Source organism: Geospiza fortis, unplaced genomic scaffold (assembly GCF_000277835.1).
Source record: "Geospiza fortis unplaced genomic scaffold, GeoFor_1.0 scaffold428, whole genome shotgun sequence".
NCBI lineage: Eukaryota > Metazoa > Chordata > Aves > Passeriformes > Thraupidae > Geospiza > Geospiza fortis.
In genome coordinates this window covers 1843346-1869470 of record NW_005054409.1, presented here as the reverse complement: position 1 = coordinate 1869470, position 26125 = coordinate 1843346, and positions in this window count along the sequence as shown.

Sequence of the window (26125 nt, the reverse complement as noted above, 5' to 3'; positions counted from 1 at the left end):
TCATTTTAGTGTTGTGTTTGGAGTATACTGTTCACAGGTTACTTCTTGTCAGTGTGTGTATGGAAAGAAAAGATAAATTTGGAGGAAATCAATCTCCTTTTTCTAGAATTTGTTTTCTCCCAAAAACTAGTCTGAGCAACAAAGCATGTGTTCTGGCAGGGTACTGCCAGTCCTTTAATTTTCTGTGCATTTCTGTGCTGATAGAGAAAAGATTACTGCTTGTGCTTAACCTGGTGCTAGGATTGGGGATTATGCAGATATTTTAACCCTTGATCCTTAACAGTCTAATTCCAAACAATGTAGAATGAGGTATATCCCTTCATGACTTTGCACATCTATTACAATGTTGACTGCCTTCAGGTGATATACATATACATGTGCACGTTGATATTTACAGACATGTAAAACCTGCAGAATCAGACCCAAAAGCAGGCAGGTTTGATGGCATTGTTCATTCTTGGGCTGCACCACAGAGCTGAAGTTGTTGCTGTGTTTTCACTCAAATCTGGGATTTGACATGAGAGAGCCACTGTTTGTAAGGGTGAGAAACAAAATGTCCTCCTTACCCAAATTTGTTTCTCTTGGGTTTCTTATTCCTCACCCTCACCCTGTCCTGGCACAGGACAGCAGCAGCTATCCAGGCTCTCCTTGCAGTGGGTGTGTTGTGTGCAGTGATTACACAGCTGTAACTAAGCTTCAGGAGTGAAATCCAAGCGGGTGTCAAGAAGGCCAGAAAGAGGAGGATGGGTTTGCACGGTTGAACTTTATCCTTTTCTGTCTCAAATATTGGCATAATCTCTTCCTTATAATAGAAGAACGAGAAGGAAAACTTCTCAAAAAGCATGCAAACAGCTTTTGCTGTTTCTTCCAACCTGATAGCTGTACAGGTGCCACAGGTAGAAGTGAAACACACAACAGTGGAGTTGCAGGATTTTTATTTTAAACATTGTGCAGACTTGTCTTGCATGTCTCCCTCTTTCCAAGAAGAGATTCTAACTTGTTCTGAGCTTACCTGCTCATGCACAAATAAATGTGTGACATGAGAAAGACTGAGGGTGGATTTGAATGACTAATGCTTTGGGAAGTGTGAACACTGCTCTGCTTCTCACAGACACTAGAAAGCTGGCACCCTGCAGCCTTCCTAACATGACTCACCGTGCAGTGTGAAAAGAAAGGTTTTATACAGGTTCACCCATTTGAATCAAGGTGTTCAAGCAGTAAATTAGCTGCTGCACACACCAGTTCCTGATGGAACTAAGGAGCTGACATCCCTCTGCTAGCAGGTACCCTGACACGCTCTTGCAGTGGCTGCTGAGCCACAGAGGGTGAGTGCCTGCCCTCAGTGGAGTCAAACCTCACACGGGGAGTAATCCTGCACCTCTTGAAATACATGAGAATAAAAAGGTGACAGCAAAATTGTAGAGGGTGAAACTGCTACCGACTCAAGACTATCAAAAAGCCACTTGGCCCTTTTGAGTGTGTTCAAAGACTTGTCAAGTCCCACAAAAAGGTTTTTTGTTTCCACACCCAGTCTAGCATTTATTTTGCCAAGCAATACATCAAGGCATGGACATTTAACAGGCAACATCTGTGGTCAGTGGCTAATCTTCTGTTGCTGATAACTGAGGTGAGCATCAAATTCAGCAGAGATACCCAAGGTGGGCAGTGAAATAACATTAACTACTGCAAAGGCAGGTTATTGGTGAGATGAGGCAACATAATTACTGCATTGTGAATTAACCTTACTGGCAAGAATAGGAAATCTGTAATCATTAAGGAATTAGACTGGATTCAATATGCATCAGTACATAGGAATTTGTAAAAAAATTCATTACAGCCAAACCTTCCATAATTAATAAAATATTCTGATTGAAGTCTAGAAATCTGGAGGTGAAATGTTTACTAGGTCCACTGGAAGTCTCTTTTAGATTTGAGCTATTTATCTATCTCATGCTGGGTGGTTTGGCGTAGTTCAGAAAGGATGAGCTTTCTTCTCTCTATTCAGCCTCCAACTGCACTCTCCTGAGACCTCCCCAGACCACTCACACCTGCCTCTGTCTCTGCAGAAGGTCTCAGCAGTAGCTTTTTGTGTGAGAATTCCTACTATGAACCAAATGGATGGGGCAGTGAAGCAGTGAAAAACAAGATTAGCTCCACCATATGGCATCAGACACATTACTCCAATAAACCAAATTAATATGCTGACTGTGAGACTCTTGCAGTCGTAACTGCATCTCTGGAAGGTTTCTGTGTTTGTGGACAGCTCAGCACTATGGCAGCTGGTTGAGTTGGCTGACTCCATCATGCTCTCTGTGCTGTCAGTGCAGACTGTCCTTGCAAAGTGTTCAGATATCCGTCTCCAACCTAAGAGTTTTGCTGGCAAGAAGGATGCAGAGGAAAACTGAATAATTAATAAGAAAGGCATCCACAAATATGCTGGCTGGGTATCAAAAATGGGTCTACCCCTAAAATTTAAAATACTTTTCTCAAGTGAAAAAAAAAAAGGTTTTGTCAGAAATATTCTGGCAGAGCCTTTTGGAAAGCGACTCCTTAATTATTCTTGGTACATTTCTTCTCTGCAAAAAATCTCTTTAGAGCAAACTGACTCCTCTGAGGGATCACAAAACCATTCTCTTGAGGATTGTGCATTATGGGAGCTGATGGTCAGCAATCCAGTCAGCTGAAAGTAAAGAAGACAGAGAGAAGAAGGGTACCTGCATTCAGACACCATCAATCACAACTGCCATAAAGAATTTTCACATTCAAAATATTTGGGGTTGGTGGGGAATTTGTTTTGGAGGTGATATCAAAGTTACTTAACTAGAGTAGATGTGTATTGTAAAAAACTTCTCTTAAAAAGTCAGTTTTGCAAGGAGAAAAAGTGGTGCTGGGGATTTTCTGGGTTGAAAGACGATGAATCATCACCAAAGGTAGTCTTAAGCTGTCTAAGTGTTTGACATGCAAAAAACATTCTGACACCTGCTCAGAAAAACATAAATCTAATACATGAGATGCTAAATTAGTCTGCTAAAAAGCTGCTTAATTCTACTGGAGTACAAGTGGTAATCTAGTACAAGGATATATTCACAAGCATTTGATAAAAAATGTTGGTAGAGATAGGTAAGAGACTCAAAGCAGATCCACCACCATGGTAAAACTCAGCTTGTTAGGCACTGGGAGAGAGGAAAGCCAGAGCCACCTAACACAGGTACTGCTCCAATATTCAACAACTCATAATTTTGAAAAGCCAGTACATGGCTTCCTATTCACCCAGAAAACCTGCAGAGGAACCATGATGGAGCTAAAAGCTGTGTGAGCTGCACAGGGAGAATGTTAAGGGCACAGACACCAAACAAATCAGTCTTCAGACTCCCTGCTGTAGTGAGGGCAGCCCATTCTTCCTCTATCAGGTGTGCAGCTGGACTCAGTGTCATGGGTATTATGCATGCTGGGGTGAAGAGTTCATAATCACTAAATATTTCTCAACAGTGCTGTTAACACGAGCAGTTGGATCATGCAGGTTTTTATACCAGAAGTATTAGACATATTGCAGAGCAGGAAAAGGAATAAATTATAACTTTTCTGAAGTTTCTGAGACGTGAAATCATGCATTATGAATTCTCCATAGATATGTCGCTACGAGCTTTCTGTTTTATTTCTAGCTGCAACACTTAGTTTCTGTGAGAAATGAATGAATATGTTAGCCAAGATTTTCCAAAGCAATGAGTCAGTTAAGACTGGCAAAGGAGAGAGGATGGGGAGCAATAGCTCCTTCCCCATTAGTATCACCTGGCTCAGAGTGCCTACCCCAAGCTGCATGATTGGTTAGAAATGCCAGCGCACACATTGCTCTCCACCTTCCTTTCCTCCTGATCTATGGTCCAGACACATCCATCTGACAGGTTTCCATTTTTAAGTTCCTTAGTCAATTAATTGGCACATTCCTTTAGACCTCTCAGCTCTGGCATGCAAAGACGACTGTTATTTTTAGAAAACTGAACTGCTGTTTTTCATGAGTAGAAAATTCACGTTTTAAGAAAAGCTGTCACAGTTGTTTTGTCTTTAAAGGAAATGCACCACCGAGGAGCTAAAGGCTAAGTTTTTGCAGTTTTGTGTTTGCACTTCATGGGTTAGCTGCAGAGTGGTTGGAGGCTGTGACATTTGATAGGAAATTGGTAGGCATATTCAAAACAAGATGAGACATCAGGACACTCCCTTATCAACCTGGCAGAGAGGCCTTTCCTGGTGATGTGCTCAGAATTATCAGGCATGTCCATATTTCTTTATCTCCTTCCTCTCTGATTTTGAGTTCCATCTCAGGGAAAATAATTAATATTTACCAACAACATCTTTTAGCGATTTACTTCTTAGGATTAAGGAGATTTACTAACCCAAAACCTCTGATGTACTCAGACACCAACTGTGCATAAAAAGAGTTATTCATTCCCCAAGCATGTCAGTCTGGCACCTTTCACCAGTGCTACACACAGAGAGAAAAGAAACGTGGAATTTCACAAGACAAAGGGCCAAATAGAAATTGCCCTCTCTTTCTCAAAATATTATCTTTTTAAGCATTATACCTGTTATTATTCCTAGCTTGATGAACAGGGAAAGGCAACAGATGGGGCTTCTGAAAGCTGAAAAAAGGAGTGAAAAATGTGGGTCACTTATTGCTTCTCTGAGTTTGTATCTAACCATAACTCCAATGGAGAAGCTGAACTCCTAACTGAACCATCCCAAACAGAGCTGAACTGGCCTAAAATTGGATGCAGCCTGAACTCTACAGCTTCCCACTGTATCTGCAGCTCTGCTACCAAACTGGATGCTGAGTACAGCCCTGAAGGAAGCCTACAGGTATTCCTCAAGCTATAAGATAGAAAGGATTTATGGAGGGTTCTTCCTACAGCTTCTGCTGGGAATCATTTACTCAAGACAGCCATTCCTCTAAATATGTTTAAATTATGCTTTACTTAAGTTAGTTCTGCAACATCAACAGAGCAATGTAGGACAGAGCTGGGGTTTATGACTCCCATTTTAACAGCATGGCATGGCAAGAGCTAAAAAGTGTTTCATCTCCCACCTAGCCCTGTCAAAAGTTCCCTGCTGACGGAGTGAGGCGTTGCAGGGAGGTCTGGTCCTGCCTGAGAGCACCTGATCTGGAAATCAGCAGGCAGCTACAAAACATGGAATCTGCATGAGTATTTCTACATCAATTTCCTCTCAGGCAAGAAATTACAAATTTGGAAGCACCCAGGTTTATACCTATGTGCCATAAAGCCGTGCAGCATGAAGATACCTGAGCAAGTGCTGAACAAACAAGCTGTATTGTGGAGCTCCACTGTGACTAATTAACATCTAGAAGTTGCTATATTAGTCCGGGCAAACTGCCATGCAAAGCTACTCTACTGCTTTTTGCATCCAAGCAAATTACATTAGAGCTACCTAAGGCAGCTGGAATGCAATACACTTTCAGAGATGGAGGAACTTTACTCCCACAAATTATTAGAGATGCAAGGCTCCCAAAAGCCTAAGTCATCCCTGAATCTATTTTAAAGCAGGAATAAGCCTGAGGGAGCAAGGCAATTCAGGAAATTGGTCTCTATATAATCCTTATTTACTAAATTCTCTCTGTATTATCCATTAGAATTCTTTTAACAACTTGTCTGATTTAGATAAATATTGTTTGTGCTTAAGTAGTCTGAAAAAAAAAGAACTCATAAAAAATCCAGAGAAAGGTGCTTCCTTCATTTTAAAGGTTACTTGTATCAGTAGTAACTGATTAATATTTTTTCATCTAACATTCCTTTCAGGAATGAACACTGTTTTTACACACTCCTGAGCTAAGGTCCTACTGTGCTACCCTAGTTTTCTGACACTGTTTTTAAGTTATTCCTCCTAATTTGTATCTGAACAAGCAGCAAAGAAATTACCCCCTGTAATGGACTGAAGAAGGTGATATTTATTGATTTTAAAACTTCAGCAATTGCAGGTTTCATGAGCACTCCTGAAGAAATGTTTATCCTTAAAATAGCTGAGACAATGCAAGTTGTTCAATGGATCCTTGTGTGGGAGTATGTTAAGAAGAATTGTTCACTGAAGCTTACAAATATGATGAGTTGTTTTAATAAAACTATAGAAACAAGAACTAATGGAGGAGAAGAGATCTGCCTGTCTCCTCTCTGCCAAGATACTGCCAAAGAAAATTAGCAACTCCTATTTCAAATCCCAGTGTTTCAGTGAAAGGATTAATCCATACCCATGCCCAGCTGTGTGAGACCGTGTTAATCTATAGGGCTGATCAGAGCCTGGAAGAAATTCCCAGCATCCATTCAGGACATGAGGACTCTGCTGCAACAGCAAGCAAAGGTGCTGCAGGTAACCAGCTGCTGGTTTCTGAGAAATGAAGCTGTAGCTGCTGGGAGCTGATCCAAACCTTTCACTTAATTTGATAAAAGCTTTCCAGCATTATTGCTATCGCTTACAGTTTCTGTTACTATAATGTTGCTTTCAAGTGCCTGACTTAAATGTCCCAGTATTTTTCAAAGAATAGTGATGGATATATTTATTCATTTATTTGATAAATAAATATCTTGTTTGCTGGAGCTGACATATGTTGCTCTCTATGTAATAAATTACAAAAAGACACAGCAGATATCAGTGGCATCTAGGTAAGGCACATTTCAAACATATTTTTCATACTCAGAAGAGGAGAGAAAAAAAAGGTTTTTAGTCTTTCTTGCTATAAATCTGTCTTAGAATGAGTTGACTCCTACTCCCAGCATAAACAGTCTACCTATCTTGGGCAGCATGGCTATTTGTCTGCTTCAGATTTTCCAGCAGAGTAAGTCATTGAAACCACATCAGTGCCTTTAAAACCAGTGTTAGGGCTGTTTCCTAAGTCATTGAGGCAGGAAACATAGTCATGGACCCTGATTTCAGCATGATAAATGCTGTATATAGATGTTTACAAGGATGCAGTATAAAATGTAGGGCTGGAATCGGTGGATGGACAGGAGAATGCAGAGTAGCAAGGGATACTGGTAATTAATAGTGAAATTTTATCACAGCACATAAAAAGTGTAACTACAGCCAGACTATGTGTGCATCATGACAGAGTGTTGTTTTAAGAAGGATCAGAAAATGGCATTGCAGATATTCAAATACTGCACTCCTCCAAGCAGGAAGGGGTTCAATCTACCCACCCTGATCTCTCAGGTCTCTGAGAGCACCAGTGTGAAAGGAGAAACCCCACTCACTTTTTCTGGCATGTATCCCCTGGATGGAGATTTCAAGACCCAGCCTCAGGAGGTCCAGGTACATTTTGCTTGCCCTCAGCATTTTTGTGCCTTTTAAAGCAATATGTGCAACAATAGCATCACATCAGTTTGCAAAAAAACAGACAAGCTTCACAATGTTTCTGTGCCCCACAGCAGATCTCATTTTTCAATTAGATCAGTCTAATAAAACTCTCTAAACATTATTTCTTTGGCATGCATAGTCTAGATTAGTTTCAGCACCACTGGTATTACTTAACATTAGGTATTACTAAACTGCTATTCATAAAAGATGTTTATGAGCCCTGAGACAAATCATCTGAGTGTTTTTAAGGAAATATTTTATTTTTCTATTTACTCAAAGAGCAGATTGATACAGAAGTTGTAAGGGTTGATTTATATTATTTCACTTCTGATAAATAAAGTATTATTTGTGCTCTAAATTACCTCATTTGTCATTTAATATGGGTATTTTCCAAGCATTTTATTTTATGGCTCATGTAGGCAGTAAAAGAAACACCAATGCCTGTTTTTTTCCTATATTTGCTTGACTTAAAGAATAGTAGGGGACCTCTAATATTTTCAAGATTCAATATTTTCACTACTGCTATTTGTTACTATTTCTAATTAATTTCTCCTGAGGTTTATAATTTGGGAGTGTTATGAGGGTTTGGGGGTTTTGTTTGCTTTAAGAAACTTGCTTGCAAGCTATCATTTTTTTTTACCTATAAACTGCAGTTGCAACTAAATATTCAAGATGGCATGGATTTATTTATCTTAGGTAAAAAGAAGCATTGAGATGGTGCCTGACAGCAGCAGGACACAGCTGAAGTAGAGTATCATGATAAATACCTGGCTGAGAAGCAGCAAATCTTGTGCTGGGCTTCCTCTTGGTGATCAATTTGGAGAAACTGATGCCTACCCTAAAAGAGCATGGTCCAAGATTTCAGATGGTGTAAAGGGACATTGCCACAAATTTCAGTGGAGAGTTAAGACTGTCCAAGAAGCTGGAATTTTAATATTGGTCATTTTTTTTCCATCCTTAGGTTCTCTTAGGCCCTAAGAGGTCATTTCCTGGTCACACCTCCGTAAATGTCAGACTCTGGAGTATTTGCCTGAAGATGTGCCTCAGCTGCAGTGTTTGTTCCTGGGGCACAGGCTGGTGTGCAACAAAGAGGCTGTTCTGTAACAGAGACTACAGCCCTTACCTGCAGCCAGATGAGTAAACACAGCCCCTTTCCTGCTGCCTGGGTTTGAGCAGGAGTTTACAGATCCATGGACATCATCATCATGGCTTAAATGGTTGTGGATAACAGCATTCCTTTCCTACCAGAAGGCAAACTGAGTGTAGAGGGAAAGCAGGCTCTTTCTTCTGTAATCCACAGTAATCTACAATAAGATTTAATGTTTAAAACAACAGGTTTCCAGCTCTTATGTAATTGGAAAAATGAATGTAAGAGTTTTCCTTGTAAATGACTCTGTTTTAAGCACCTGGTTATCACCACAATGCCACTGGCTTTCCATAGCTGGTGATTTGTGTTCCATACCATACACCAAACCTAAATGCAGCTTTTAGGGCTGGATGTGAAATTACAGCCATTTTAAATATGTTTTGAATTACCCAGGATAATTGTTAGGTCAATATGAAGGGTTCTAATGCTCAAAAACCTAAATCAAGCTAAATTTTCTTCTAGTGTGACTTCTCCAAGTTCTGCTGCAAAGAACTCCCCAAAGTGTCACATTGTTGGTAATATGAGAAAATAAATTGTTTCTGAATCAAAAGTGTTTTCAGCAATCATTGGATTAGGCACTAACTGAAGCTCCAACAGATAATAAAACACGACTGTAAACTATTGCTTCAGCTTCATCTTTCAAAAAATCAAAGTCAAAATGCAGTTCCTTCTAAACAAATAAAGAAAGTATTTATAGCAAAATATACTCCCTAATGAATAAAATGTACAGTCAGCCACAACCCCAAACATGTGCCAGACTCCATTCATTTTTTTCAAGGAAATCCATGGGCTGCTTATAAACATGCTGAACCAAAATATTTAGGTTATCACTTGAAAGGGTCTCTCCACTGAGATTAGGCCAGGGAAGTTTAAAGCCTAGAGGTTGTTCTACAAATATCTCTGTATGTGCCTATAAATATTCCAGCATTTCCTGTAATTAGTGATGCTTGATACTCCCTCTTTCAGGATCTTTTATTAGTGTCTCATAACTTTGCTAAACATCTTGATTAAGGGTTTTTCTCTGCTAGGGCTATCCAGGCAGAGTCAGAACTAATTTGTTTAAATCAAAACAGCTAAGCCTGTACTGAGAATACTGCTGTTCAATATGAGGGGAAAAAACAAGAAGAACATATTTTTTAGAAAGATTAGATAGTTCTAGAATATTTTGTGGAGGGTTTTGAGATTAGGTTTCTTCTACTCAGTGTATATAAGAAAATCTACAAGGAGATGAGCAAATTGCAAGTCTCAGGGAGAAAAACAACAGTTCATGGATGATTAAGAGAGATTATTCTGAGCCTAGCAACTGAAATTAGCAGTAGCACTCGCTCCTGAGCATACTTAGGCCCAGCAAGGATAATTTGTGCTTCAGTGTCCCACCCATCATTTCCCACAAAGCAAACAAATATGACTCAAAGGCTTCCTAGCTCTTTGGCCAGTCAGTTTTGTCTGTGCTCTTCCTTGAGACTTCCCTCTTTTTTACATTCTCACATATCTGAACCTAACTGAAGCCTGTTATGGGGCCATAGGCCCATCCAGCACTGACCTACCCCCACACTTCCTTCCCCTTCCTGGCCTTTTGGGCCAATCTTTTTTCCTGAACCCCTGCTATGATTGTCTTTTCCCCTACTGCCCTAAGATCTTTCTTTATTTTACTTTTATGTTAGATCTTATTCAATTTTATCCACAGCCCTAAACCATCCTATCTATACATATTTCAGATTCCAGATTCTCATGCTACCCCCATGTACACGAACAAATGTACTTGCAACAATTTTCCAAGCTGTCCCACTCCTTGAACATCCATCCCTTCATGGTACTTTGTCCATTTTACACAACCTCCCAGTCCCAGCATCCACTTAGAGACAATCTGTTCCAGTCTCTCCTCCACATGCCCAGATACACCAGAATTTTTTTACCTAATATGTGCATCTGGATTTTGTTTTGTTTGTAGTTTTCCTCCTTTATTCTGCTTGAGTCCAAAAAGGATTATTGATGATGTGGAGGACTTCAGCTTTCTGACTAATATTTATCTAGACTGTAGGCAACTGCTGTTATCAGCAGAGATGATGGGTAAATTTAACACCAGCTGGTGTTACCAGGCCCACCACAGTCACAGAATTGTGTGTGTGTGTACATGTAAACACCCATGCACGTTCACATGCAAACAAATACCCTGCTGTGTGCATGCAAATGTTTCCTTCACACTACTTGCAGCAGAAGAAGCTTTATCTGTCTAGAAGGATGCAGCTGCCACTTGCCCTGGGTTTGTTGATACACCAGAACTCTCTGGCATTGCTCCACTGACGCAGTGAATCACAAATGCTGGCTGTACCACTTTACAGCTGCTTTCCATCATCTGAGATGCACCACACAGAAAGCTCATACCACTAGATCTAGATCTGGTCTTATCTTTATTTTCAGACACTTGCAATCCTGATCACTCTGTCCTTTCCCTGATTATCCTTATGCAAAGGGTCTTTAAATTTTAGATGATGAAACAGATTTGAACTGCGATTCTTTGCTTTAAAAAGTGAAACTCGTCCAAGAAAATTTTCCTTGGAACATGCCCAGGTAAAGTTGTCCTACCCCAAAAAATATTATGAAACAGTTTCAGATCAGTATTTTGTTATTAAGAAAAGGCCTTTTCTTTTGAAAACTTGTAGGAGGAGGAATTAACAGCAAGTTGGGAAGAGCTGGATATGAAAACCAAGATGAGGTACAGTATTAACTAGGTTTGGGGACTGAATGATGGCCCTCAGCTCAATTTACACCTACCTTATAAAAAAATGTGGGATTTATAATAGATATCTAAATGGAATCTGTACAGATATTCACTTTAATACTGAGAGATTCATGTTGAACCTGGTGTCCACCAGAACTTCCAGGTCCTTTTCTGCCAAGCTTTTTTCCACTGAAGAGACCACCCTCATAGACTGGTGTATGGGGGTGCTCCTCCCTAGGGGCAGGACTACACATTCCCTTTGTTGAACCTCATGACATTCCTGTTGACCCATTTCTCCAGCCTGTTGAGGTCATTCTGGATGGCAGCACGACCCTCTGGTGTAAGAGCCACTCCTCCCAGTTTGGTGTCACCAGCAAACCAGCTGAGGCTACCCTCTGCCCCATCATCCAGAGGTTTAACAGGACTGGACCCAGTACTGGTCAGTGAGGAACTCTGCTAGCCACTGTCTCCAGCTAGATTTGTGGATCACCACCCCCTAGACCCAGACATCCAGCCAGTTTTCAATCCACCTCCCTGTCTGCTCCACCAGCCTGTACAACAGAAGCTACTCTGTGAGGGTCTAATGGGAGACGTCAGGTGTCACTGAAGGTGTCACTGAAGCCCAGGCAGACAATACCCTCTGGCTCCCTCTCATCCAAGAGTTGGTCACTTCACCACAGATGTTGGGCAAGCATGTCTTCCATTTGGTGATGCCGTGCTGACTACTCCTAATGGTTTTGTCGTATTCACTGTACCTGGAAATTATTTCCAGGATTAGCTGTGATCCTAAAACCTAAATTCAGAAAAGATCCCAGGAAGACAAAAGCTGTGCAAATTAACTTTGAGAAAAATATAAGTGCACAGCTCTGTCCACATTCCCATTAATTCATAACAGTTCAGAGACTTACATGCTGTGTAATTTGAGCAGTCATCCAATTCAAATATCTACAGGAAAAGGCAATTCCAAAACAACTTGCAGGTAAAAATATGGGAATTTTTAGAACTAATTAGCACTTAGCATAAATCACAAAGGTAACTGAAGGGGGATAGGTCAACTTAGTGCTTACAATCTTTTCATCCCACATTGTATACATTCCAATTCTCTTTTCCATTGGAATAAGTGCTGTGAAAACATAATGAAAGACATCAGGTAGCATTATAAGGGTGGCTGCAACTTAATAAGCTGCAGTCCAGTTTTACCATAAAATGTTGGGCCTGGTGTTTAAACAGGTTTTTAGCACTTATTGAGATGCAGAAATTTTGCCCAAACATCCTGTTGTAAGGAGGAAACCTCTAGAGCTGAGTATGACAGTCTTCCTAGGCCTTGTGACTTCTAAACAGCCAGCTTTGTTAAAACATCCAGGTGGATTATGCTGTTTAGTTGTGGCTTGAAGCCATGAGACAGACTCCCATGGTCTGAGAGTCTGGAGCAGTCAGCAAAAAAGGCACTTTCAGGTTTCAGCGGGTTTGCAGCAACTGAGGCTTTCTGCAGTTCTAAAAGCCTAGCTCCCTTCAAGTATCTTCAGGGCTTCCAGGGTCCTTGAAAGCCTTTTCAAGAGCTGTGAGCTTCAGTAGTCTTTGCGGACACTGCGAGAAATTTGATGTGTTTGATAATTTTACAGCTCTTACTGCAGCTGTGGAACTGACAAAAACATCCAGCAGACAGCTTGCAGGTTTAGTCCCAACCTGCACCAAGGTAAGCCCTAAATAAGAAAGAAAAAAAAAGAAATGAAACAAAGAAAAAAGTTACTTCTGAAGGAGAATTTCCCTGGCTGCAGCACTCACTGGACTCTGGAACACAGTGGAGGTGGTCTTTAACCCAGCAGCCTGGAATCCATCAATGGAGATAGGAGAGGCACCTCAAAACAAACTCCATTTCTTTGTGAATAGACCCTGATCCCCATCCCCAAGGCAAGCTTTGGGATAAGGGTCTGTTGAGATCTGCCCTAGCTACCTGAGGTAAAGGCTTCTCCCAGCTGTTTATTTCCCTCTCAGTCATCTCTTAGTGCTCCCATGTGCAGCGAACAACCCTCAGAAGGAGGAGTTCAGAGATCCCTTTCCTGATGGCACACAGAAAATTCCTCACACATGACAGCTCTAAGGTCCTCTCTCTCAGCAAATGGGGGCCTTTGAGCCTGAACAGACTTTGTACCTCATCTGAATGCAATCAATTTATTGGGAAACCAGGAACACTCTTTTCTTGCTCCTTATCCCTACATGTGGGATTTATAATAGATATCTAAATGGAATCTGTACAGATATTTACTTTGATACTGAGAGATTCAGAGATACAGTGAGAACTGCTGCTACACTGGGATGGGTTAGATGCCTGTGCTCTGCTTGTTACCCCAGGTGATGTGCAGCCACAAGATTCAGGGATCTTCCCAGCACTGTCAGTGTTTCACTGGTTTTTCATATACTGAACACCACAAACATATGGACTTGACAGGCTCTTGCAGCAAGAAGTTGAGATATCAATGTCTTCAATCAACCACTAGTTTAGGAACATGGGCTCTTAAGATTAATGTCTTTGTCATATGTATCACAGCATTGGATAGTTTTACATCCAGGCACATGTGACATTTTGAAATTAACTTGTGGATGGTCTAAATCTTACTGGAAGTCTTTGGGGTTTGTTTTCTCAAATGCTTCAGTCATATTTAAATATACCCTAGACTTCTAAATCGCGTTGGCATGTCTAAAAATTTTGCTGAGAAGATCTGTGAATTATATGATGTGTATTTAAAAATGGCAATGTGAAAGTTTGCTGAAGCTATAAATCTGTCCAAAAGTTTCAGAAGCTAAGAACATTGTTATTGACTAGCTAGGCAGAATAAGATTTAAATGCCAACTTTCCTCAAAAAAAAACCAAGACACCTTCAAATCCAGCTATTTACAATTAATTCCACATAAATTCTGTTAAGAATAAATCTGGAAAGAAGACAAATCCTATATATAGGTCACTGTTTGCTTGCAGCTGTTTTCAAAATGAGAATGCTGGTTTTCACATGTAGCATTAAACGTGAACAAATATATTGATCACAGGACTCCAGCAGATCCAGAAGAATATGCTGATTTCCCCTGTGGAGAGGAGTTAGCTAGTACTGCAGAATTCCTCCTCTTAGCCTAAAGATATGACAAATCTCTTCTTGGCAGCAATACTGTTAACCATCAAATGAATCCATTGCTCAAGGAGATTACTTGGATTCAGAGAAGTCCCTGAAGGAGTCATGCAGCTTGAAGGCAGATGCTTGCAGCTTCACAGCTCAGAGAGAAAAGCTGATATTGGTCAGTCCCCCCAAACAGGGTGTACAGTATTTATTTATGGAACAGACAGAATTATTTCTGTATTTCTGTATCCCCACCCTTACTACTAACAGACTCAACCCATACAGGCACTAATGGTCTAAGAAAACACTTCATGGTACATGGAGAATTGAGCACAGTTATCTTAGCAGAGATCTCAGAAGGTCATAAATACAAACCAGGGTTCATAAAATAGAATTGAAATCCTCCAAACAGTATTAACATTTCTTTTTCACTGTCATAATAATAATTTCCTCGGCCTTGCTGAGCATTTTGCTTCTCTTTGTTTTGTGCCCTAGGATTTTCATTTTCTAACCCCACCCTTCTTATTCTCCTCCCCTGGTGTGTAATGCTCTACATTCAATCTGGTTTAGTTCCTTTTAACTATGTGAGAAGTCTGTAGAATTCCTTATTTTAATTGCTTTGCTGATGCAGCAGCCCAGGAATAATGGACCTTTACTTACTTGAGCTGAGAGGTGCTGTGTAGTTCCATCAGTCAGTCAGTTCCCATTCTCCTCCTGCTTGTATCAGGCACTTGTCAGCATAATCTCATTGCTCTGACTTTTTTTTTCTGCTTTACACAGATGCAAATTACTATTACTCAAGGGAGAAAAAAAAAAGGAAAAAAAACCCCGCAACCCTAGCAAATTACTTATTTGTCCTACATGAAATAGGATTTCTGGGAAACAAACCATCACCATAAATGTTACAATACTTATGTATGGCAAAAACCCAAACAAACAGAAACAAAAAACTTTTTTGGAACACTGAAATATTTTGTTTTGACATTTCCATGATAACACATTATTTTCTGGGAGACAACATTAAAGAAATAGGTGCTATTAACAAACCCAAAGCAGGTTTTCCCACTTTCTGCATACACCTCAGATACTGGAGGTGTATGCATTGTCTGGGAGGTCCATATCCAAACTGCTTCTTGCCTGACTTGGAGCACAGATAGGACCTCTCTGAACCTCTGCTTACACCACTCAAGCCTGAAAGTCACTTGAGTCTTTGCTACTTAGGTAAACATACTCTCAGTTGCAAGTCAAGATCTCTGGCACAAAATGGCATCTCAGTCCCTTTACTCAATCTAAGATTTTTTCAATATTTCTTTAATCTTCCCTTTTTAGAGAGTGACTTACCCAGCCAACTCTTTGCACAGTTCTAATTAGGACTAGCTACAGGGAAGCCAGAGGGCAGAAAGAAGTGTGTTAAGTAAATTCAGTGAAGATATCCCTCATTGACACTGACATAAGTGAGAAGAAAATCAGGCACACTGAACTTAACACTTCTGTCATTTGCAAATTCATATTTGAAAAATAAACTGCAAATAGGTAGATCCCCTGTTTTTGTAACTCAGAAAATCACTGAGCTTTGCAAATTTGCACAACCTGTGGTTCTGTCCCAAACAGGACCATGCTATTTGGAATTGTTTTGTCCATGGCCTTCACTTTTGGTTGTTTCCTTCTAGGAGGTGACATGCTACACACATGCACAGAGAGCATCCTCTGACAACTGCCCTGCTTCACCATCATATTTCCACTCATCCTTCCATTAATCTCTAATAAATGTTAAATCCTGATGGGTTTGAAACCCTGGAAAAAAATCTCAAGTATAAAATATTTGCTTGATCTTTTATATTCAATGCTTATTCTAAAAAGCATTGGTGTTATTTTTTATCTTTCTTACACTATTTCAATTGTTTTCAAATAAATAGTAGGTATAAGGGTTTAAAATGTGCACATAGAGCTTTCCTAAATGAAACTTTTATATTAATCTTAAAATATCTGTTTCTCTGCAGAACCCATCATGTACACAGATGATTTATAGGACATTCATGACTTTATAAAGATTTATATGTGAACTATATGTGAACTATCTTCTTAAAAACAATGTAACAAAAAGGATTATAAATCAAATCCTCAAATAAAGTAGACATCCTTTGCAATTCACTTCCACTGCCCTGGCTTAGTAACCACAAGACAGGTTCTTCCCTGTACCCAGTTCCTGCTCAGTGCAGGAAAGGAGAGAAGTCACAGCCCTCTGCCTGAATTGATTGCTCATCATGAATTAACACCAGCAGACTCTTAAACCAGCTAAAAGCATGGCAAAGATCTGCACTGTGCCCATCTCTTACCTCCAGCTCTCCCAGCAAATTGTAAGGGCAGGAAGAACCTGGTGTATCTATGCCAGATGAAAACTGGCCACGATGTGGGAATTCTTTGTAGATCAGCAAGAATCCAAACCCATCTGGGCCCTGCATGCAGAGCAAGGAAATGCCTGCAGAGCTTTATGAGTCAGTGTGCTCACTTCAGCACTGGTGTTTGTTGTAACCTCTGCCCTCTGGGCAGCAACCTGTTCCACAGGGGGTGTCAGTCCCTTTAAAACCACGTTAAATTTAACAAGGGTTAATGCTGGATTCTGCACCTGGGACTGGGAAATCATTCTTGTACGGACAGACAGGGGAATCAGCAGGGCAAGGGAGGAGATTGTCCCGCTCTGCTCTGTGCTGTGGTGCCCTCAAGTCCACTGTGCAGTTTTGGGCACCAAAACATAAAAAAATACCCTGAGCTGTTAGAGAGTGCCCAAAGGAGGGACACTGAGATGGTGAAGCGTTGGAAAGGGAATCTTTATGAGGAGTGGCTTAGGTCAGCCAGGTTAATTTCACAGGCCTTTGCTGCTTCTTCTTTCTTCTTCAAGTAATTTCCTTGTAGATTCCTTGCACCCTCCTCTGCTTAACAGTTTGCAAGCTTTGGCTAGAATAACAATAATTAATGGGTATAAAAACAAAAAGAGACATAGTTCACTTGTAGTTCAAAAACATAACCAATAGGTAATTGAGTGCAGAGCTGTGGTTTAACCCTAGTTACAGCTAATTACCATGCAGCCACTCACCCTGCTCTCCACAGGCTCCCCAGTGGGATGGGGAGGAAAATTTTTTAAAAAAGGTAAAATTCATGAGTTGAGATAAAAGTTATTTAAAAATTGAAATAAAGTCAAATCTAGTAGTTATAATAATGATAATGACACTTGTAATGGAGAGTAGAAGAAGTGATCCATGATACAATTACTTACCATGATCCAATCAATGCTCAGCCCACCCAGGAGCAGCAACTGTCATTCCCTGGCCAACCCCACAGTTTCTATACTGAGCATGGTGTTGTATGGTATGGAACATCCTTCTGGCCAGTTCCAGCCTCCTGCCCTGGCCATGCTCATCCCCTGATACTTACTCACCTGCTCACTGGCAGAGCATGGAAAAAAGAAAAGCCCTGGATTTAGCACAATTGAGCAACAACCAAAACATCAGTCTGTTATCAACATCATTTTCACACTACATCCAAAACACTGCACTGGAAAGCTACTAAGAAAAACATTAACTGTTCCCCAGATGAAACCTGGACAGGTAAAGGCACTGCATCAAAACACAGCACTGGAAAGTGAAGCAGCTCAGCCCTCCCAAGAACCATGTGGATGTGCACACCATGGAAATGTGTGTTACAAAGGTAGCAAAGTCAGATTTCAGGAAGGAGGGGGATGGATACATTTACTTTGTTCTTATCTCTATTATGGTTTGTTCTGCGTCAACAATAATCCCTTATTGCCTTTTTATTCCAGATGCAATAAACTTTTTTTTTTTATGAGAGATTAGTACCTCAACTTTGCTTCTGCATTTCATCAGCCAGAGCAGCTGTTCATTATTTTGTGTATTTCAAAGCAGCAGAGATTATCACTAAAACAGACATCAAAACTTGTGGTGGGGTGAGTAATCATTTCAGCTGTGGGAAAACAGATTCATTGCTCTCTTAAAATATTGTAAAATGTTCAAATATTTCTTTGATAAATGTGCTGTTTTCATTGTGTTCTCTGTCGCTTCAGTTTAGTGCACAGGCAGGAGTTGCTACCATTCTGCTGGTCTGGGAGGTGTCAGAGGCTTGCAGGAAAACCAGGTGTTGGTTTGAAGAGAAGTCAAGACTCCTGCTATTGCAAACATTGCACTAGGATTCCAAAATCCAGACTTTATTCCTGTCTTCATGTGTTACTTTGCATGAGTCACACAGGTCCAGCTACTTGAGACTCAATGATCTGAGGTCTTTTACAAGCTAAATGATTATATGGTTTAAATATATTGAGGAATTAAAGGAATTTGGGTGAATCTAAAGTTTATTCCATATGTCTCCAAAACAAGATAACAGATTTATTTAAGAGTCAGCTGCAAACTTTCACTTGAAAATCAGCATCTTTTACTTGTTGAAATACCACAACCTCACATATAAGAAAGCTAATTAGATGAGCATGAGGAAAACTGGGTTTGAAATCTGTTCATCTGTTCATTTCCAGGGAAGTGTTTATATACTGAGACAGTTATTTGTCTTCCTGCCCACAATATTAAAGAACATAAATTAATAAAAAATGCAATTTGCCATCAGATGTGGCCAGAGAGTGAAAGCAAAACCCTACTCCATAAATGTTTTCTAAAGTTAAGTGTCTGATGTGCTTTTGTTTCAGTATTCACTGAGGTCACAGATCCCCAAAGGAGAGGGGTCTCTTCATTTCCAATTCATGAAATCCGAAAGTGCAGTTGAAAATACTTGCTTAGAAATTGTATTGATTGGAGACAATCTTCTTGCTTCCAATCTTATGATCATCCAATTAAGCGTAAGAACTGTGTTCACTGTTACAACAGAAGCCCTGTTGCCTGCTCATGCTGTGCTGCCCGCATTTGTGCATAAAAAGAGAAAGATAATTTCTATCCTGCTCATTTTCTAAAGACTAAGATCAGCTAAAAACAGCTGTTACACTGAGAAAATAAGGGCAAAGCAGGCTGATAGACACCTTGTGAGATGTTCAATTGTGCATATATATGGGCACCTAAAGTACATAAGCCTGAATAAAATCAAGGATGTAAAACTACCTCAAGCTAGTAGACTTGAAAATTTTGATGGGACATGCACTTAGGGGTTTAAACCATTATGAAGATCTGGTCCAACACCAGGTTTGTGACAGAACAAAGATTGTGTGACCCATATCACATCAAGCATCTTACCCACAGGACTATCAAGCACAATATTTTGTTAAAGGGCATTATGAAAATGTCATGGACAAAAGGAAAAAATAAATTCTTCCTAAAATGAAAATCCTCACTGATCACTTTCCTGAGTCAGAAACTCTTAAAGAATCTATTCAGAAAACTTGGCAACATTCACATGAGCTTTCCTAGCTCTCAGAATCTTGGGATCAGAAATGCTCTGGTAGGTTTCCACCTCTCAGTTTCCTTGTCCCTGTCCCTGTCCCTAATCTGCCAGCAGAGGGACAGGGACAACACATCCGAGCAACCAGCCCTTCTGGCAGCACGGTGTAATGAGATGAAATCAACTGAGTTTAACACACATCTCTCTATCTTTCTTCTCCTGGTTGTAGAGTGAGGAGCTGAGTTTGCAGGCGTCCCCCTTGCAGGCCAGCATTTGGATGGAAGTTAAGCACAACTTCCCTGCTGGACTTTTGTTCCAGCATAACTGACCTTCAAAGGATTGGGAATCTCATGATATGGAGCACTATAAGTCAGATTGGGGAAGGTATCACCTGGACAAAGTAGCCTTGGGGGCTGCCTATCTTTCTGTCTTTTCATTCTTTGTGGTCATAAATCAAATTCAGACTTCTGCACTTGTCTCTGAATAATATATGAGGACTGGTTTTAAAACATATTAAGCATTTCTATTCATGAGGGGGTTGAAATTTGGCCAATGTAAATTATGAAATCTCCAAGAATATTATTTCCTCTCTCAACTCATTCCTTTATCTCTGAGCAGACTTCATGGCACAGTTCTTTTCAGAGTTCTTTAATTTTCATTCCATGAGAAGAATGCATCCTTCCATTCAGTGCATCCTCTGGGTTCAGTGTACCTTGAAAAGTCCAGTCTGTCCAAGCACACAATTTATTTCTCACCTTGGTAAGGTATTTGTTTATTTAAATGCAATTTAAATTTCTGTCTCCTTATGGAGTCACCAGATTAGCTTTATCTGAAAAAATGGTGAGCTTGCAATGAAGTATTAGCAGTTATCCTGTAGTTAATATGATTTTGTCAATGGAGGAACTGACAGGAATGCTTCTCTTCCAATATCATTCTTATTTTCTATTTTTTTAAAATTTATTTTGGAAAAATTGTTAATTCAGAATTTCATATCTGAATAATCCCTGGTGCAGATGATGTTAATTTGAAAATACCACAAATAGAACTTCTTTTATTGGTTGGCTTGTTGCATACCAAGAAAACTGATAAGTTTAATTACTTTTATGAAAATGAAAGGCAACTATTATCATTTTGCTGAAGTGTTAATAGTAGTGCCACTTTAAACTAAACTAAAGCATGCCACAGGCTAAGTGACATGCTTGGTAGGAAGCATATCAAGCATTGAAAGAAAATTCATATTTATTAGGACAACATTAGCATTTTATGGTACAGAGATTGATTACCCCACCCTCATTTGTTTGTTTCTCACCTGTCATGCAGCTCTCCTTTAGGCTCTTGCATAATTCCCTATTTCCCAACAGCAATAATAATTATTTGATTCAATGATAGATTGTGTAGTCTGTATGTAATCAAGAGCTGGTAGCAATTAAATTCAAATTTAAAGATTTTTAAAAGAATGTTTACATGGTAGATTGACAATTACATGGATTAAATGTTGTGGGTCTCATCCCTGAGGACAGAGACGGGGATTTTTGTTTGTGTTTTAATTCTGTACGGAATTCACTATCATTCATATTGTGTACATTTTATGGATGAGTTATTAATCAAGCTTCTCCCTTGTTAGTACCACAAATTTCTTTTGCCCTCATTAACACTGCTGTCCAGGTGCAATTTAAGAAGTATTTTTGCCTAGGGTATACTCCCACAGAAATGTAACTTACTTGTGTAATTCAACTAAGTGGCTTAAGGGTTTCTTTTGGCGTCACACCATTAGAATTTAGAGGGAAATTCACCCCAGAGACTTCTCTGGGAACATCATCTGTCACCAAAATCTCCACTGCTCCTCCACCACAGGTCTAATTTACACAACAGGTCAAGGGAAGAGGGAATCAAAACCATCGTATTGCATCCTAAAATAAATTTGAAGGCCATTTTGAATTTGGGTCATGGGTAGCAGTTGGGCTTTTAACAGTCTCTGAACATTTTTAATGGCACAACTCTTATTAGTCACTGCACAATTTAATTTAGTGCTTGTGGAACCTAAGGTTGAAAGATACAGATGCAGCCCTTGTCTTCTTGTTATATTTGAAGACAATGATCTAGTTAAACTTTAGGTATATCCCCCTCAAGTCAACTGGTGTGACTTCATTGATTTTCACCAAAGGCACAACAGTTTATATAGCTGAACATGAAGCCAAGAGTTAGGCCTTAGAAAGAGATGGGTAAGCTCTTTTCTCCTTTGCTTGCCTGAGATTTTTTTTGAACAACATCCCAAAACCAAAGCAAAAGCATCTACTCATTCCATAGCTAAGAGGACAGCAGAAGTTAATTTTTGTATTTATATAATGGTTCTAACTTGTAGAGAGGTGCACAAGGATTCCTCTTGACTAAGCTCAAGGTGAGTCATATCTGCAGGATAAGGTGAAAATCAACAGTCTGAACAAAAAATTCTGTAGAATTCTGACTGGCTTCTAGCTGGAGCTCCAGAGAGCTGTGAGCCTCTGATAATTCCTATGTATTGCAGATAGGCAGGCAGTTCAGATGCTCTGGGGCATCTGAAATGTCACTCCATGCCTGCATTTAGGTGACTGACACCCCAGGTGCCTACATTCAGAACACTTATCTAATCTACTCTCCCAATCAAAGGAGGTCAAATCAAAACAGCTCATGAAGTCAAGGAAATGAGTCCTGCCATCCTTAAGTTCTGCAAATGGTCAGAAAAACACCACTGAGGAACTCATCTCCTCCCTATAAACAGGCTGCACAATCAGGTGTAGCCATCCATGCTGGAAACACTGAAAGCTCCCATTCTTCCAGCCTGGGATGCTGCTGACTGCTAGTATAGCAAAAACAGCCTCTGGTAGTGCAGTTCATCTCAGGAGTGAAGGACCTGATGCAGGTTCACTCTGATGAGCCCTTAGAAAAATGACACTTCAGGCTTTGGAATAAAACTCAGGAAATACGGGTTTAGGTACTGGCTTTCTCAGACACTTCCTATAAAACCTCTTGTACAGAATAGGGGATTATTCATACACAAAGCTTTCAAGTCAAAAGTGTCAAGAAGCAATTTTACAGATAAAGTTGTGTGCTGGTTTTTGAACACAGTGGTTTTTCTGTTGAGGCCATGAGGAACAGCTGCCATTAACCATAAATGAAGCAGGGGAAAGGAAAAAGTAGAAATATGTTGCAATTTGAACTAACACAGTTTGTAATCCCAGACTAAGTCAAATTGGTGTAGCCTCTCTATTCCAGCAGCAGGATCAAAAAAAGGTCTTAAGATAAGGTGAAGGAGTACAGTAGCCTTCTCCTTATCTTCTTTGTTGATGAGATATAATCATTAAGTTGCCTGATTTGATTTAAACACGATTGTTCCTGCAGGCAGAAAGAGGATCCAAAAAACTTCTGAAGTAACTTTGGAGCTTATTGTCTGCAGGATGTTCCATGGCTGTATTTCCACTTGCTTTCCATAATAGAAGTATTTGAGTAATTGGTCTCCTTGGTATGCCATCTTGTCCAACTTACCACCACACACATTTGTGACTAAAAGGATGAGTTGAAATTTTCTTGCATGTGAAAACTAAAGAGGCTGCTTCAGTGCAGCAGCACATAAAGACTGTTTACTTACAAACCACCTAAATGTTATATATCCTTTGAAAGTCTGTTTAGCCTCTGGGCCAGATCTAGGAAAATGTTTACCTGCTTGCATTCCCTCTGAGAGAAATAGAAATCAGGCATGCAAATACTTTGATGTATCCATTGCTGTGTGTGATCCACTGGTTTATATAAAAAAGCCATTTTTTGGTAGTTCTTCCACCTCTTGTACTCCTTACAGGGAAGCCTGAAAAACTGTGTTTTCAGGCAATCCAAGGGGATTTGAACAACAAGCATTCAATGCTTAAGTTTAAAGTGCCAGACCTTAAAGGCAAGCCTCAAAATTCTAGGTCAAATTGGATCATCTTGGGACAGACAAGGAAGGAAAGAGGACGCCAAGGTCCAAGACATTGAATCAGGCACTGAAATAGAGTGGCATCTGAAAATTCAGCAGCTGCTGAGTGGCTAAGATTTCTGTGCAGTTCTCAGGTGACTCTGAGGAAATTGGAACTACCACATAGAATCCTATAGTGGTTTGGGCTGGAAAGGGCCTTAAAGATCCTCTGGTTCTCACCCCTGGCTGTGGGCAGGGACAGGTTCCACAGGCCCAGCTTCCTCAGAGCCCCATCCAGCCTGGCCTTGAGTACTTCCAGGCTTGGGGCTTCCACAGCTTCCCTGGGCAATCCTGAACCCAGCAGAAATGAGCCCATTTCTGGAGAGAGGGGCAGATCTGCCTGCCTGCCTTTGCAGGAAGCACAGATGCACAGGAGTAACCCTGAAAGTGTGAGCAGCCCCACAGAGTGACCCATACACAGGAGAAGAGATGGATCCACCTCTCCTAATCCTGCAGGACACACATTTTCACCTGAGCTGGCTGCCTGAGGCTGCCTTTGGCAGCAGTGGAGAGGAAAAGGCACCCTCAGAAGTCTCTTCACCTCATCCTTACATATAGAAAGGAAGATTCAGATGAGTAGCTCACAAATATGCCTCCATTATAAATCCCTGCCTTTAATCAGACGAATCCTGCCTATTCTCACAGTGTCTTCAAACAGAAGCTCAAACCCAAGGACCCAAGGGATATCAGATTTTGCACCTCTCAGTGGTGTGGGGAGCTGCCATCCCTCTGTCTGCAGGATTTGCAGGCGCAGAGTGAACATGCCACAAGCTCCCTGTAGCATCCATCGGGTGTAAAAAGCCCTGGAGAAATGGATTTGTGAAAGGTCACAGGCAAAGCAGATTTGGATGAGGCTTCACAGCTAAGGCAGGAAATGTTTAGCAAGCAGATAATTATTTCATTGGTGCTTCCCCAGGAGGTGGAGGCTGGCTTATTCCACACTGTGCAGCAGCAGGTTCCAGACACATCCAAAATGAGGTGCAGTGAGATGAGATTTTATGAATACCAGAGGAATTTGCATTAGATAACATTTGTATATCTTCAAAGCCTTAGTATCTGCTTGCAAATCTCATCCTCAAATCCCCAAAACACACAAAATTAATTTAATTTTAATAAGTCAAGGCCTTTAAAACTTAAATACTTAGAAGTCTCCTATACTAAAATAACAGGCGGTGATGCAGTCACCAACCCTGGAGGCATTTAAAAGATGTGCAGATGTGGCATTTGGGGACATGGCTTAGTGGAGCACTTGGCATTGCTGGGTTAATGGTTGGGCTCTGTGATCTTAGAGGGCTTTTCCAACCTAAATGTTTCTATGGAATGGTAAATTTTATCACAAAGTCATACCATGCCACCATGTTTCCCCTGGTAGCAACTTCCACATTAAAAGCAAACAATAAGTATGAAACTGGAAGTATTTGTGTAGGGGAGCATGTGTAAATAAATATAAATAGGGTAAAATGGGGCCGTGCTGGATCTTGCTTTTTTTATGTTTGAGAAAAGTGTAATTCTGGAGGCAGAGAAATAAATGAAGAATGCTTATTAAATAAAAAGTCACTTATTTTTGAGAAGAGTTCAGTTTTATTTTGCTGTGTTAGCTGTATAAGGAGTATCTCAGAGATTTACAGTACTGGTGTCTGAGAGAAACTTATTAGGAAACAGTGCAAGTGAAAGGCTGCAAAGTTCATTTTCCATGCAGTCACCTGCACCCTATCCCACTCATTTTTTGTCACAGATATGTGTTTAACATAATTATTTGACAGAGTTTCAGCACTGTAAGAAACAACATAAAGACAATTTATTCACAAAAACAGGTTTTTGCTGAGAGAATGGCTGTTAGCAACATTAAAATTTGAACATGTATGTGTCAGTCAGAGCAAAACAGTATACAAAAATATGTTCTGCTATTTCTCTAACACTAATAAAAAAAACCTTGAAAAACATTCTATCTGTAGCTTTTATTTCCCATTTCACTGTTATTTCTCACACTTCCTATAGGAGTATCCACTGTCACATGGAAACAGATTTTAGATTTTACAAATCCTAACCAGACTTTTTTTTTGCATTTTTTAAATTAGACTTCTAAGTACACAATTCAACTTTACAGTGCAGACTTTTCAACTTCCAGCTGGCACAAAAAGATTAAATACATGGGAACAACTAGGATGCCACTCTATAAATCAAGGTGATTCTGGTGTGTCCATTCCTGCAGTCCTCTGCTGCCCCGAGGCAGAAAGCAGTAGGGATTTTCTTTATTCTTTCCCAATCCTGTCCGTTTCAGTGGCTGACAGTGCTGGCAGGGAGGAAAGGAAGGATCTGTGGCTGTGCTGTGGGAGCTGCAGGGCTGGGAACCATGGGGCTGCTGAGGTGACATGAGGGGAGGATGGGCATTGCCACAGGGAGCCCTCTGC